Source organism: Lygodium microphyllum, chromosome 27, assembly GCF_053477565.2.
Source record: "Lygodium microphyllum isolate KBCC chromosome 27, Lygodium_microphyllum_v1.1.10, whole genome shotgun sequence".
Taxonomy (NCBI): domain Eukaryota; kingdom Viridiplantae; phylum Streptophyta; class Polypodiopsida; order Schizaeales; family Lygodiaceae; genus Lygodium; species Lygodium microphyllum.
This window is the reverse complement of record NC_141161.1, coordinates 861,691-875,705: the sequence shown is the minus strand read 5'-3', so window position 1 is coordinate 875,705 and position 14,015 is coordinate 861,691. Positions and strand designations below refer to the sequence as shown.

Sequence of the window (14,015 nt, the reverse complement as noted above, 5' to 3'; positions counted from 1 at the left end):
AAGTGAACTCCCACATGCCATGTCCGTGGTGTGATGATCGGATTGCCCGCAAGGGCAATGGCACTCTGGTTGTCACAATAGACAATTGTGGGAGAGTCACATGGAAAATGAAGCGCCGCCAGTAAACTCCTCAGATAGATGGCCTCGGTGGTGCCATCGAAGAGAGCCCAGTACTCAGCCTCGGCTGTGGAAGCTGCCACCGTCTCTTGCTTACGGCTGGACCAAGAAATGGGAGCCGTGCCCAAGGTAAAGAGGTAGCCGCCATGGGAACGCCGCGCGTCAGGATCTCCTGCCCAATTAGAATCAGTGTATCCCTGGAAACATAAACCAAAACCATATATCAAGCCATAAGAAAAAGTACACCGCAAGTAACGCAACACACAAAGACATGGAATCCAATGTGACATCCTAGGTGCTGTGAAATACTGACTGAGTATGCTAACCGAGTAACCTAAATCTGGCCTAGTGTGAATTAACCAAAGAAGTTTCCCTACAATAGAATGATAGGTGTGTGCATCGAAGGGTTGTCCTAGGGTATCCCTCTCGTCAAAAACAACATCCCGCCTAACGATAACCTTGTTTGTCCGAGGATCGAACAAACGATAGGCTTTCGCTTCAGAGAAATATCCCACAAAAATAAGGAGATCAGCTCGGGGAGTACGCTTACCTATCTTGTCATCAAGCGTGTGTGTGTGTGTGTACGCACAACACCTGAAGACTCTGAAATGGAAAATAACAGGCCGAGAGCCAAAAAATGCCTCATACGGAGTCTTTTGAGAGGAAGAGCCGCAGTCGGGCATCGGTTAAGGATGTACACCAAAGTGTTAACAGCCTCGACCCAAAGGCGCTCAAGAAGCTCTGCTACGAACAGCATAGAGCGTGCCATTTCCATGACTGTGCGGTTCCTACGCTCTACGATTCCATTCTGAGAGGGGAAGTTGGTAGAGGTGAGCTGGCGAGAAATGCCATGCTTCTGTAGAAACTCGGAAAACTCCTGGGAGATAAACTCACCACCGCTATCACTCCTCATGCACCCAACACGACGACCACTCTGGTTATAAACCAGCAACACCCAAGCAGAAAAATATGTGAAAGCATCTGACTTATACTTGAGGAAGTACACCCACATGTATCAAGAATGATCATCCACTATCAAAAAGAAGTACAACGCGCCGTTCAAAGCAGCAATGGATGTCGGCCCACAAAGATCAATGTGAATCAATCTAAGAGGATCCTCAGCTCTATGTGTAGACTACTGAGAAAATGGGATACGGTGCTGCTTCCCGAGCCGATAGGCTTTACAGACATCTCGAGCTAGCTTCAGGCGTGGAAGGCCCTCAACCAGCTCACGGCGTGACAACTCATAAAGTGAGTCATAACCAAGATGCCCTAAGCGAAAATGCCAAAGACGCTCATTGTGCGTAGACTCCCGAGATGTGGCTAAGGCTTGGAAGCTATGGAACATGGAGCCTTCGGCGGTCGGCTCGGTCAGAAAGTGTGTCATGTGGTATAGGCCATTGGGTTGTGCCTCACCGCGAGCAATCACTAAACCAGTCAGAGAGTCAAGGACCTCGACTTTGGTCACTGTAAAGAAAACTGCTCGCCCCAACCGGCAAAGCTACTGAACAGATAACAAGTTCACCCCAAGCTGAGGGACATGATATACATTGTCCAGCAAAGCCAGATCCGGACCCTTGTCAATGGCAAAACTGACGCAACCTTGAGCCTGAATCTTGACCGAGGAGTTGTTTCCTACACGGACCCGCCGGCTGGAGGGGCTCGGGTGCGGAAAATGTCCTCTATAGAAGTCATGTGATGTGTAGCTCCACTGTCCACAATCCAAACTGGAGCTAAAGTGCTCGACTGTGAGACGAGTGGGCCTCTGCAGTAGCCTCATCAGGAGGCAACTCATAGATGTGGACAAGACTCGTATATGATGTCTCTATAGAGACGATATGGGCCTCTACAAACCAGTCAGACAAGCCCTCTGGAGTCGAGAACGTTGTCGACTGAGATGACTGTGCGGTGGCAGTGTGAATCTGACCTTTAAATTGCCACTTGCCATCACCCTACCTCCCCTACTGCTGGGGGTTGCCCGACTGAGGCGCGGGGGTCTGAGACTTAGATTTTGGTATTGTGCCTCGTGCCTTTGATCGACACTTGTCATCAAAATGGCCAGCCTTTTGACAATGTTGACAATACCTATTCTTTTTAGGTACATTTTGCCACCCATGTTTGAGTTGTGACTGGGAGTTTCCTTAAGAATCCCCAGATTGATTTAGCTTGTGAGTTTGATTTTGATTTTGAGTGGAGGTTTGGTTTGATTTGCCCTTCCCTTGTTGCCCTTTCTGAGAATGAGTAAGAAGAGCCCCCTCTAAAGAGGAATTCATATGAAACTGATCGTCCGCTGCCCCTATATTACTTATGTGTTTTCAAAACACTTTTCAAAAAAAAAAAAAAAGCAAATAAACAAACAAACAAGTCCATTGTTGATTCCATTCGCCTTTGTAGGCCTTGGTAGGCCCTTGGGCAACCAACGAGCATCCTTGGTCCGATGCCCTGACCTCTCTAGGGTGATCACTTGGGCTCCCTTGGTAAGATATCCATCGCCTCTGTAGTCTTGGTAGGCCACTGGGCAGCCGACGTGCACCTTTTGTCCGATGCCCTGGCTGCTTTGGGGTGGGACGCCTTGGGGTAAATCAAAATTTAGGCTGGCCTACTTTTCTCGCCCTATTTTGGGCCTGAGAGAGAGTGTTGTGCTAAGAAATGCACTTAGCCGCTAAAACAGCCCCAAAACATGCTTATTTTAGGCTTATTTTAGCCAAATCCCTAAAACAGGGAGCGGATCGAGAAAGTTAAGTGGGAGAGGATCTAGAACCCTAATTTTCTATAAATTGGCAGCCAGTCCTCCACTCTTTTACAATCTCGTTTTTGCAAGTTTCACGTGTTACCAGCTTGCTGCCCACACCCTAGTCACGGAGGACATCTCAGCCCTTGCTGTCCATCACTGTTCCCTACAGTCTAGCGCTTGTTTCCAGCCCTCCACACGCTGATGATTGATGCTGTTTCCGCCTAGCGACTGACTGTTGTTCATCTGCACTGCTGTCGTACAGCCTGCCACGCCAGCAAATTGCTGCGTTTGCAGCCTCCAGCTACCACCCCGACAGTTTTCTACCTCCTGTCTGCAGTCGCTGTAGTCTTTCTCTCTCCTACAGGCTGCTGTCCTGCCTGCGTTTTTAGTCTTTCTGCCTGCAGGAGAGAGAAAGACTGCAGCGACTACAGACAGGAAAGAGAAAACTGTCAGGACGACAGCTGGAGCCTGCAAACGCAGCAGTTTGCTAGCATGGTAGGCTGTACAACAGCAGTGCAGATGAACAGCAGTCAGTCGCCAGGCATAAACAGCAGCAATCAGCATGTGGAGGGCTGGAAACAGGCGCCAAACTGTAGGGAACAGTGATGGACAGCAAGGGTTGAGATGTCCTCCATGACCGGGGTGTGGGCAACAAGCTGATAACACCTGAAACCTGCAAAAACGAGATTGTAAAAGAGTGGAGGGCTGGCTGCCAATTTATAGAAAATTAAGGTTCTAGATCCTCTCCCACTTAACTTTCTTGATCCGCTCCCCGTTTTAGGGTTTTTGCTAAAATAAGCCTAAAATAAGCATGTTTTGGGGCTGTATAAGTGGCTAAGTGCATTTCTTAGCACAAAAAAACCCACCGTCAAGACTAAGGAGGAAGGTCGTGACTTGTCACAACCTACCAAGCCTCGATGCCAGCAATCCACTAGAACCAATGCTGACGCCTATGAATCCCAGTTCAAATGGGTACCTAAACAGAGAGCACAACCTAGGAATAGAAACCCACGGCCTCACCACGCTATTGATCCACACTCGAAACCTAGGAAGCCAAGATGAAACTATAAACATCAACATACGGTCAAGCCACAATGGGTCCCCAAGGCCTTATTGCATGCGCAAGCTATGCATAACACTTGGATTTAGCTGCCTAAAGCCAAAACAACCAAAGGCCCTACTCAAATGCCACCCTCAAGCTTGACAACATGAAACATCATGCCAGAGACACTCACAACATAAGAGAATCACACCACTAAGTCCATAGAACCTCCAAAGTCTAGCTCAGCAAAGCCTGAACCAATCTATCGTCCAAAATTGCAGCCTACTCTACTAAAAAAATGTCTAGCTCTAGCACTGATGATACCCCTCAGATCTCAAATGCATCTAGTAGCAGCACAACCACAACTACCACCAAACCCATCGACTATGAGACCAAGCTCCAACCTAAAGAGCAACCTAAACTATGACTATTAGCTATTGAACTCTCTACTCCTGTTAAGCCTCAACCACCCACCGGCCTTCAACCCTCTTATGAGCGACGATCAATTCTAACCTTGGCCGAAGACTTAGCTGAAAACACGGGAGACGACTTGGTTGCTTAACTCCGACGCTTAGATGCTACTTTCATGACCTTGGCCAAAAGCTACGATCGACTAGACTTAGATCTCTTTAAAGAACCTATAGCAACGGAAGTACGAACACTCCCTTGCTCTTGGGAGGAGTCGGAATTCGTATTCGTTAAGGCTTCCGAATCAACCTAGGAGTTAATTGCAACTGAGATATCCCAGGAGCAAGCAATCAAGCAGCATCTCATTTCGTCGTATTGCAAGAATACAATCATGGCCACAAACCAAGAAATCAAGAAGTTGAAACAACTTACCGACCACAACTCCTCCTTCATGCGGAAATGGTACGCTTTACGCCTTCAATAGGAGCTAAAGGAATGCCAAATAATGACCAACACTGAACAACAACGCGCAATCAAGGCATCTGAATATGACCCAACCTATGTCGCTCCAACTTCCTATAGGGTGTTGACTTCCATTCGTAGCTGACCCCTGGAGAACACATTGAGGGACATCCTTATTTAGATTGCATCCTCACCGAGGAGGAGTTGCATGTCGCTAGTCGCGTGGACTCCGGCGACTTCTTGCTTGATGTCCTCACTTACATTACGCACGTAGGCATCCATCCTTTCGACATTGATAGCTATGCTAATTTCAAGTATAACCCGAATTTCTACGCCTGGCTCATGTGAAGATAAAACACTAAGATTATGTGTTGAACGCCCTTCATCCTCTAATCCTTTAATCCTAAAAAGGATTCTTCTCAATTCAAAGAGGGGGAGGTAAGGTAAAACAAACCAAACACATAAGAAAAACTATAAAGGAGATGAAATAAACCAAACACATTTAAAAAACCATAAAGGAAAATCACACAGAAGGCACCTCAATGGTAAGACGAAACAACTTGTGACTAAGGAATTGACAATAAAATTTGAAAGCAATACACTTAGACTGCTTGGAGGAAAAAGTCTAATTTTGTACTAAAAATAAGTTAATCTGCCAAGGATGAAGTCTTTTCTTTCAGTGAGTAACTATTTGGAAAAGCACTAATGGCAAACCATGGCTTATGATAGGAGTTGAAGATGTCGCAGCAAGACCGAGTCCATCGCCTACCCTTCACGGAAGAGGAAAAAGCAAAGTACGGCCTATCCCTTGAAAATCGGGCGTACAATCAGCTCAAGTTTAGGAGCATTCACAACATCGAAGGGGTGGTGACTAGCAAGGAAGCCGTCAGGAGGATCGTGGATCAGTGCAACCTCGCTACGTATATCGAAAAGTTCACACTAGGTGTGTGGAATTCTTGAGGACGTATGACTCCGATAACAAGAGTGGGACAGTGTCCTTGGCAAGCAAGGAAGGAATCAAGCACGTGCAAGTCCCGCTTAGCAAGGTCTTAGTGGAGAAGGCGTTGGGGTTGGAACCGAAGATGGAGAAAAGGCATAAAAGAGATGTCTATACCATGCTGGGAATGAAGAAGGAAAGTGTCTTAACGAATGATGGCATAAGTATCCATGACATTCCTGATGCGGAGGTCAGATTGCAAGCCAAGGTGATCCACGCCCTCTTCTCCAGCCTAAGATACAATTCGCTCATGCATAGGATCAGCGTGCCCGTGCTGGAGAGCGTGGCGGCTCATTCATTGCATGAAGTGGATTGGAACGGCTATATCAGGAAAACCATAGACCAATCAACCAAGACACTCGACCTTGGAAGCAAACCGGCAATGGAGAATCCCTAGCATCAAAGGAACTTACAATAAGAAGCCCTCAGCCAAGGCCTCATTCATAGGGTATGGAGGAGTCTTGACCGTTCTTATCCGAGAGGCGATAAAAGAGTCGCAAGACGGAAAAGAGGGATCAGATGAAACGCTGAGAGGTCACCTCCTCGTCACGACAAAGAACCATCAAGTGAGAGGATGGTTAGTGAATAAGAGGGAGAGCAAGAAGCTCAATCCAGCAAGAGGAAGGCGAAGACGCCTAAAAAGAAGACGACAAAGAAGAAGCAGGAGGAAGAGAGGAAGAAAAAAGAGGAAGCGAACCTACTTAAAGCCAAGGCTGAGTCCAAAAAAGCCAACGAAGAGAGATGGAGAAAAGCTGCTGAACAAGAGGAGAAGTTAAGAAGGAAAGAAGAGGAGAACTTGGCACAAGAAGAGGAGGAGTTGAGAAGATGGAAAATAGGGTACATAGGGCAGGTATAAAAGGTGAAGGTACAAATCATTTTGTAACAAGTTTTATATCCAATTTTGACATTAGTACAAGTGTCTTCTCTTGCTTCATCTTTCTCTTTCTATCCTTCCATTTCTAGTTTTTCTCTCTCCTCAACTAGACTTTCTCTCACTTCTACACTTCATCTCTCTCTTCTGCAGTATTCTCTCTCCTCTTTCTCTTCCCTCTCACGGTCTCTTCATGACAAGGAGATTAAGGGTATGACCAATTTCTCAATGAACCTCATGAGAGTACCAATCCCAATCAATGGTCTACAAAGGCAAGGCTAACTTTTGTGGTTCGGCTAAACAAAAGCCTTGGACCAAAACTTGTTACTAAACATCTATGTGCTACATTATGTGCCTTTCTAGTGATTTTAAGCATTAAAAAGACCTAAATTAGCACAAGCCATAATCATTAGAGAAGTTTTGCCTACTCTAACATCCATAGAAATCTTGAGTAAACTCATCCATTATCCTTGATTGAAATCCAAAAAATTGACTACATCACAACATACTCAATTGCAAATAGTTTGATTATGCTATTTGGATGGTACTAATGAGCAAGTCAATGTCTCTTCATGAGTTAGTTTTCGTTCCATGAGTCAATTTGTAAGTTTTACACATCGAGATAAACATGGATTTTCAATTATTATCAACTCCTTCCCAAGAGATTTGAGCTATCAAGCTATTGGGGACATATGATAAGAGGCCTTACCTCAAGTGAAGGTAAAATTAACTCTTTTATGCAATTGAAGCTTGGATTGCCCTGGTCTCTCCCCAACTGTGGTGACTTGCAAGCAATCACACGATGATACCAAGCAAAGAATAAGGAGAGTACATCTTTGCCCAATCCACTTTATATGCTTGTCATAATCATTGCTTTATCAATTGATAGCACTACATATTATTTTCAAAGAGTAATCAAATGGTTCTGAAAGCATTGAATCTACTCCTAAAAGCCTCATTGCATCTACCCTACTTTGTAAAGTCTTAATCAAACTTAATTGCCTCCTCTCTTCAATAAGCAATGGCATACTTCATTCCTTTGAATCAACAAGTCCAAGCTCTTCACACATTAAATAAGTGTTAAAAAAACTCATCTTTAGTTCTATTAGAAGTTTACAATTGTTATCATCGCTTTCTTTTTCAGTTATGAAATTTTGAAATAAACTCTCTCGGAGCCCTTAAGATGCATTTGCATTGTGTGCACTCATTGTTGCATCATTTAAGTTCAAAAGTTACTTAGAATATTTGTGTTTACAATTGTTGCACTTTGCATGAGTGTTTTCTCTCAAGGCATTCAATGGTATCCACGAGTTATTGAGCCAACTTCAGAAATTAATTCTTGAAAAAAAGAACTCAATATACCACTAGAAGGCTATGCTCTAGATTGCAAAACATATTTACTTAATCTTCTTCACAATACATCAAAGCACACCACCGTGAAATCATAAAGGATACCTCAAGGTGATGTGCTCTCCTAGAGTCAATAAAAAGTGACCCACCCTACAAGGTCTAGCATTCAAAAAGACAAAGTTAAAGCACCCCAAGTTAATTGGTACCTCCCATCACATGGAAAGTTGTGACTAGAATTCCTTTCAAGCTTGGAACCATATACTTAAGGCACCTTTCACTAGAAACAATATGGATGGACCAAGCATCTACAGGGGTGTTCATTTGAAATGAGCTATTATAATTACCTGGATGTGATATTTTCTTTAAGGTCTTGACAACATCAAATTCGTCCAATAAATGTTCTCAAATATTACAAACCACAATGCATCACACAACTTATTGAGATCAGCTCCTTAAGTCAAGGCACAATCTAATGGGTCTAATTGATGGGTGCAAATAAACATATGATATTTTTTAATGGACTGACTACCATGAAGCAAGCATAAATAATATGTGTATCTAGATACATCCCCTTATAATATGCATGTACGCATACAAGCACACACACATGCACGCACACCCACCATTTGCCGATCCACATAACCACACATCAAGAAAAAGTGAAGGAAACTTGGACACACACAACCTTTGGCTAATCCACATATCCATGTGTACATATAAGTCACAAAAAACAAGTCACATTCCTCCTTAAATTTGCAAGTACTAGGATAAAGAGGCCAAAATAACACCTTATGAAAATCAACACCCTTGCTACTCTTATCTAACAAGAGATCCAACCTTACATACAATGCAAAGGCCAATTACAAAGTCATTCGAACTAATGTATCAACCCATGATGCACCATCACTTGTATCAAGCCATGATGCACCATCACTTGGTTCAAATGTACTACAACAATCACTTTTTGGGAGGCATCTTCGTATTGGTCTACTAATACAAAACCCCTTGTAAATCTTAGTTACAAAGTAATGGTCAATGCCTCAAAGTAATGGTTAATGCCTCTTCCAAATTTTCCTGAGAAAATACGTTAATCTTTTGGATCGCTGATAACAGCGCATAAGAGCTTTAGGTAGAAAAGCAACGTAGCTAATCAATGAATCTAAAACTGATAGCAAGATCAAGCAGAAGTCTTTCTAATCAATGGCTATGGAAGCTGACCTACTTTCTGATAGTTATGTTGGTCTTAAGCCCTTAAGGAACTCGTGTGCTTTTATGGAGATGATGCTGCCATCCAAAACAAGCAAATGTGCTCCCATGAATTGAATCCGGCGGGCCTCGGAAATCTGCGCATGTTGGAGCAGAGGAATGAATGCCCGCCTTTATTTATATATCACAAATGAAATGCTGCACAGACACACACACAGACAGACAGACAGAGAGAGAGAGAGAGAGAGAGAGAGAGGACCTTCCGAATACCTCGTACAGACCAGACCTACTCATAATGGCTCGGGTCCCCCCCCTTTCAATTGGAAGGGCTCATATTTTGTATTTATGTAAATAGCGCCGTGAATTTTTAATAAGCCCCTCAAATTTGAAGGGCTGCCCAACCTTTCATTTAGAAGGTCTCAGCCCACCTCTCCTTTTCTTTTTAAAGAGTTTTGGAAAGGCATATAACTATTTTTCTTTTGAAGGGTAATATATGTATCGCCCTTCTCTAGAAGGGTGTTGCAACCTTCAAATTTATTATTATCATCCGGCTACTTGGAATCGATCGCGTCTAGTCACTAGGGCTCACCCCCCTGCCCCAACGAAAAAAGAACCTTTCCACTACCTCTTGGCATATGCCTTTTGGAGTTCTACCACATCCTTCTTGTAGTTTTGTGATTTATTTCACTGTGAAGACATTAAGAGTAAGCAATAAATTTCCTCTCTCCACCATGTCCTCACCTTCATTTTCACAGCATGATGAGAATGTAAACATGCATGTGGATGAAAGCACGAGATGATTTAGATGCATTTAAACTAATGGACAACAGAGATTTTAATGCTTTATTGGCTCGTATGGTGGCACTAGAAAGAAAAGTTATTACTCTCAATGAAAATGTTACATAGATCTCGGAGCTTTTAAAGCAATTGGTATGACAAAAGCTTTGGGCATTCTGGGCATGCCCTTGTGCCCTAATGTAGGCTATTTCTTGATCCCTTAACCCCATCAATGCCTTAGCATAATGGTTCAATACCTGCTATTACCTCTATGGTGGAGCTATCCTATGAACCATGTCTGCTTAGGATCCTTCACCTGACATTACTCCCCCCTTTTGGAAGAGATTTCATCCTTGAAAATAAAAGTAGACAATTGCTTCTAGAGTACACTAATGTTCCCCCAAGTAGAACCTTCTTTATGTCTATCCTTCCACTTGACCAAAGCTTGTTTTCAAACATGAGGATGCGTATAATGCTCATGAAAATCCAAGTTCCATTCTGGTTCATGAGCTTGAACTAATGGTTCAATAATTTGTACTAACACTTCTTGATCAACCAAACTATTATCATTACCAAGTTGCCTTTGCAATTGGCTAAAGATTGGATGGACTCTACTAGAGGATGGTAGGCCTAATTTGTATGCAACTTCACCAACATATTTAAGGATGGAAAATGGACCACAATACCATGGAGATGACTTAGAAACCAATCTAGGCTTAAAACTTCTTGAATGTTCTAGAACATGTATATGGACCTTATCATTTTTTTCAAAAGTGACCATACATTTATGCCCATCTACATATTTCTTATAACAACCTTGAGCTTGCTTAACATTCAAACATGCTAATTTTATCATATCAAAATGATATCGAAGAATGTCCTTGACATGTTGGATTTTCTCATTGGCTAATTTCACTATAACTGGTGATCAAGGTTGAAATCCATACATAAGTATGAATTGACTAAACCTTGTAGTCACATGCTTAGCATTGTTGTAAGAAAACTCTAAAATGGTTGCCCATTTGTTTGAGGGTGATTAGTGGTACTTAGATTAAGCATTGTATCTAGCCTTTTAAATACATCTCTCAAAAAATGGCTATTAAACTTTTGATCCCACGATCGCTTATGATATTGGCTATATCTAGCTTTTTACTTTCAAAAGCCACAAGTCAACCCTCTTGGAGTAGCATGTCTCCAATGGTGGCTATGGCACTAGCATCAGTTTCCACCACAAACAATTTGTGGATCCACTATAACTAGGATTTGAGTAGTAGCAACAACTACTTTAAGTTTATCAAAACTATGTTGTTATTTCTCACCCTAAGAGAAAGTGCGACCTTGAGCTTTCAAGTGGTTTGTTATAGGAATACCTATCTTAGCATAATCTTTAGTAAACTTACGATATGATCTTGCCAAACCAATGAATATTTGTAACTCCTCTAGATTTGTAGGATGAAGCCACTGTAAGATGATTTGGACCTTTTCTGGATTCATTCTAATACCTTCTTCATATATGATATGGCTAAGATAATGAACTTTTGTCTTAAAAATTTCAAATTTACTTTGCTTGGCATAAAATGTATGTTTCCTAAGTAAATAAAAGACTAAATGAAGATCTTCCCAATGTTATTCTTCGAAACGACTATAAATAAGGGTATTATCAAGGAAAATAACAACAAATTTTTAAAGATATGGACATAAGACACTATCCATAAGTGTCATGAATGTGGTAGGAGCATTAGTTAGGCCAAAGGGCATAACTAAAAACTCATGACGGCCAAAATGCATTTGCATGCAATTTTAGGTATATCCTCTGTGCGTGTTCACACTTGATGGCACCTTGAACCTCAAGTCAATCTTTGTAAAGGATCAAGCTACTTTAAGTTGATTAAACAACTGATACACATGAGGAAGCATATACTTATTTTTTATACTATGGTGGTTTATGCACATATGCATGGACCCATCCTTGTTCTATACCAACAATATTGGAGAAGCCTATGGAGAAGAACTATCCGAAGATAATCAATCAGTTGCTTCTTCATTTTGCTAGCTTCACTAGCACTAAGTTGATAAGTTGGTCAACTAATGTGTTTACTTCATGATAAAACATCAATACTATGCATTACATTACATTTACGAGGTAAATGTGGAGGCAAATCAAGATGAAATACGCCGTTATATTCATTAAGAAATTGGCGCATCTTATTAGGCACATGTGGTAGAGAATTATAAGAAGAGTTTATAAGAGAATGCTATGGTGAGGAATTTTCTTAGAGAGAGAGAGAGAGAGAGAGAGAGAGAGAGAGAGAGAGAGAGAGAGAGAGAGAGAGAGAGAGAGAGAGAGAGAGTGTGTGTGTGTGTGTGTGTGTGTGTGTGTTTAATTTATCATTGGATTCTAGTAAAGAAATATCCACAACATTATTAATAGAAGACAAAGACTTATGTGAAGAAATAAAGAGAGACAATATATAATAAAAATAGATATATTCTATTTCATTATGTTTGGCCAAATAAGGAAGTTCCGGTGTACATATAAGAGGGGATAGGAGAACATTCTCCTCACCTTGTAACAAAACATGCACACCATTGTCCTCAAATGTAATAGTGTTGTGTTGATAGTTACATTTTAATGAGTCACCCAAATTGTACAACCATTCTTGGCCCAATATCACATCTGCCCTAGATTGATCATAACTTAAAAATTTATTTTCATAGTATGCCCTTGCACTTTTAAAGAAACATCACTGACTTTTGTATCCCACATATCCTTGTCACTTTCATTAATGAGGGAAACAATATAAATATAAGTACTAGGTACTTGGGACAAACATAGTTTCTTAACGAATATATAGTTAATGAAGTTGTGAGTGGATCCATCATCCATGAGAATACGAACTCATCGTCAAGTCATGGGGTCCAAATGTGGGTTGCTATGGTGCAGTAGTCAAGCAATGCTCATGCTCATCAATTTGACGGCTTAACTTGTACAATTGAATATTTAGAACAAGCTTCCAAAGAAAGCATCTACACCATGTGCACTACCTTTTCTTTGTTTTTGTTCCTATAAGACTTGTTGCGTTTGAGTTTTGGACAATCCTTTTTTTCATGAGGGCCTAAGCAATTGAAGCATAACTTCTCCTCATGCACTCTTGCAAGCTCTTTGCTTGAGAGTGGCCCTCTAGCCCCTTTGGGCTTCTTAGTATTATCCTCTTTGGGATGCAACATTGAACTTTCTTTTCCCTACTAATGCTAATGTAGACTTTGAACATACATACATATATATATATATATATATATATATATATATATATATATATATATATATATATATATATATATATATATATATATATATATATATATATATATATGTTTTCTTATCTAACATATTATAAAAAATATATGCACTCTTAATGGCTTCTTCTAGTGTTTTAGGATATTGAGTTTTCAACTTGGATTTGTACTTGTTGTCCAAGCCTCGAATGAATCCTTTAACCTTTTGAAAATCATCTAAGCCATCAAGTTTGAGAATGATTTCTCTATATTTGGAGATGCACTAGGTTAATGTCAGACCCTTCATTCGATACTTATCCAAGTTGATTCAATTTCAATCCTTTTCATTCTTTAAAAAAAAAACATTTTGAAATATTTTCTCAAAATTGGCCCACGTCATAAGATGAGTTGTGGCATCAAGACTCATCCACCACTTATAGGCCTTGCCCTTAAGTGTGAGGCTTGCCTCACGGACTTTAATAAAATTTGATGTATGATGTAATTGATAAAAGTCACTCCACTTTTGTAAAAAAGTTTTAATCGCATCCTTGTTACTGTCTCATTCCTCTCCTTGAAACACATTCATGTTTTTAAACATATTATTCACCTCATGTGTACTAAGAGAGGCAAAGGCGTCAACGGCTTAAGGTAGCCTTGTTGATGGAGTAGCTCCAAGAGCAATCTCTTTCTTTGAAGTCTCTTTGTAATGGCTATTATGATTGCACAGTTTTTGGCATTTTCATGTATTTAATGGGCAAAATCCCCTCTAAGAATG

The 14,015-nt window shown here is 41.2% G+C and overlaps 1 long non-coding RNA gene across 2 annotated transcripts in view; it reads right to left on the bottom strand.

Annotated features, from left to right (window-relative positions):
* Window positions 1-9,537, bottom strand: part of LOC148011994 (uncharacterized) — a 53,594-nt gene extending 44,057 nt beyond the window's left edge. The window contains exons 1-3 of one of the 2 annotated variants that reach the window (XR_015689081.1): window positions 9,447-9,537; window positions 9,200-9,324; window positions 7,341-7,406 (exon numbers count right to left, since the gene is read on the bottom strand). This is a non-coding gene — a long non-coding RNA (uncharacterized LOC148011994). The remainder of the gene's footprint in view (window positions 1-7,340; window positions 7,407-9,199; window positions 9,325-9,446) is intronic. The other variant, XR_015689080.1, reaches the window with a different exon arrangement.
* Between the last annotated feature and the right edge of the window lie 4,478 nt (window positions 9,538-14,015).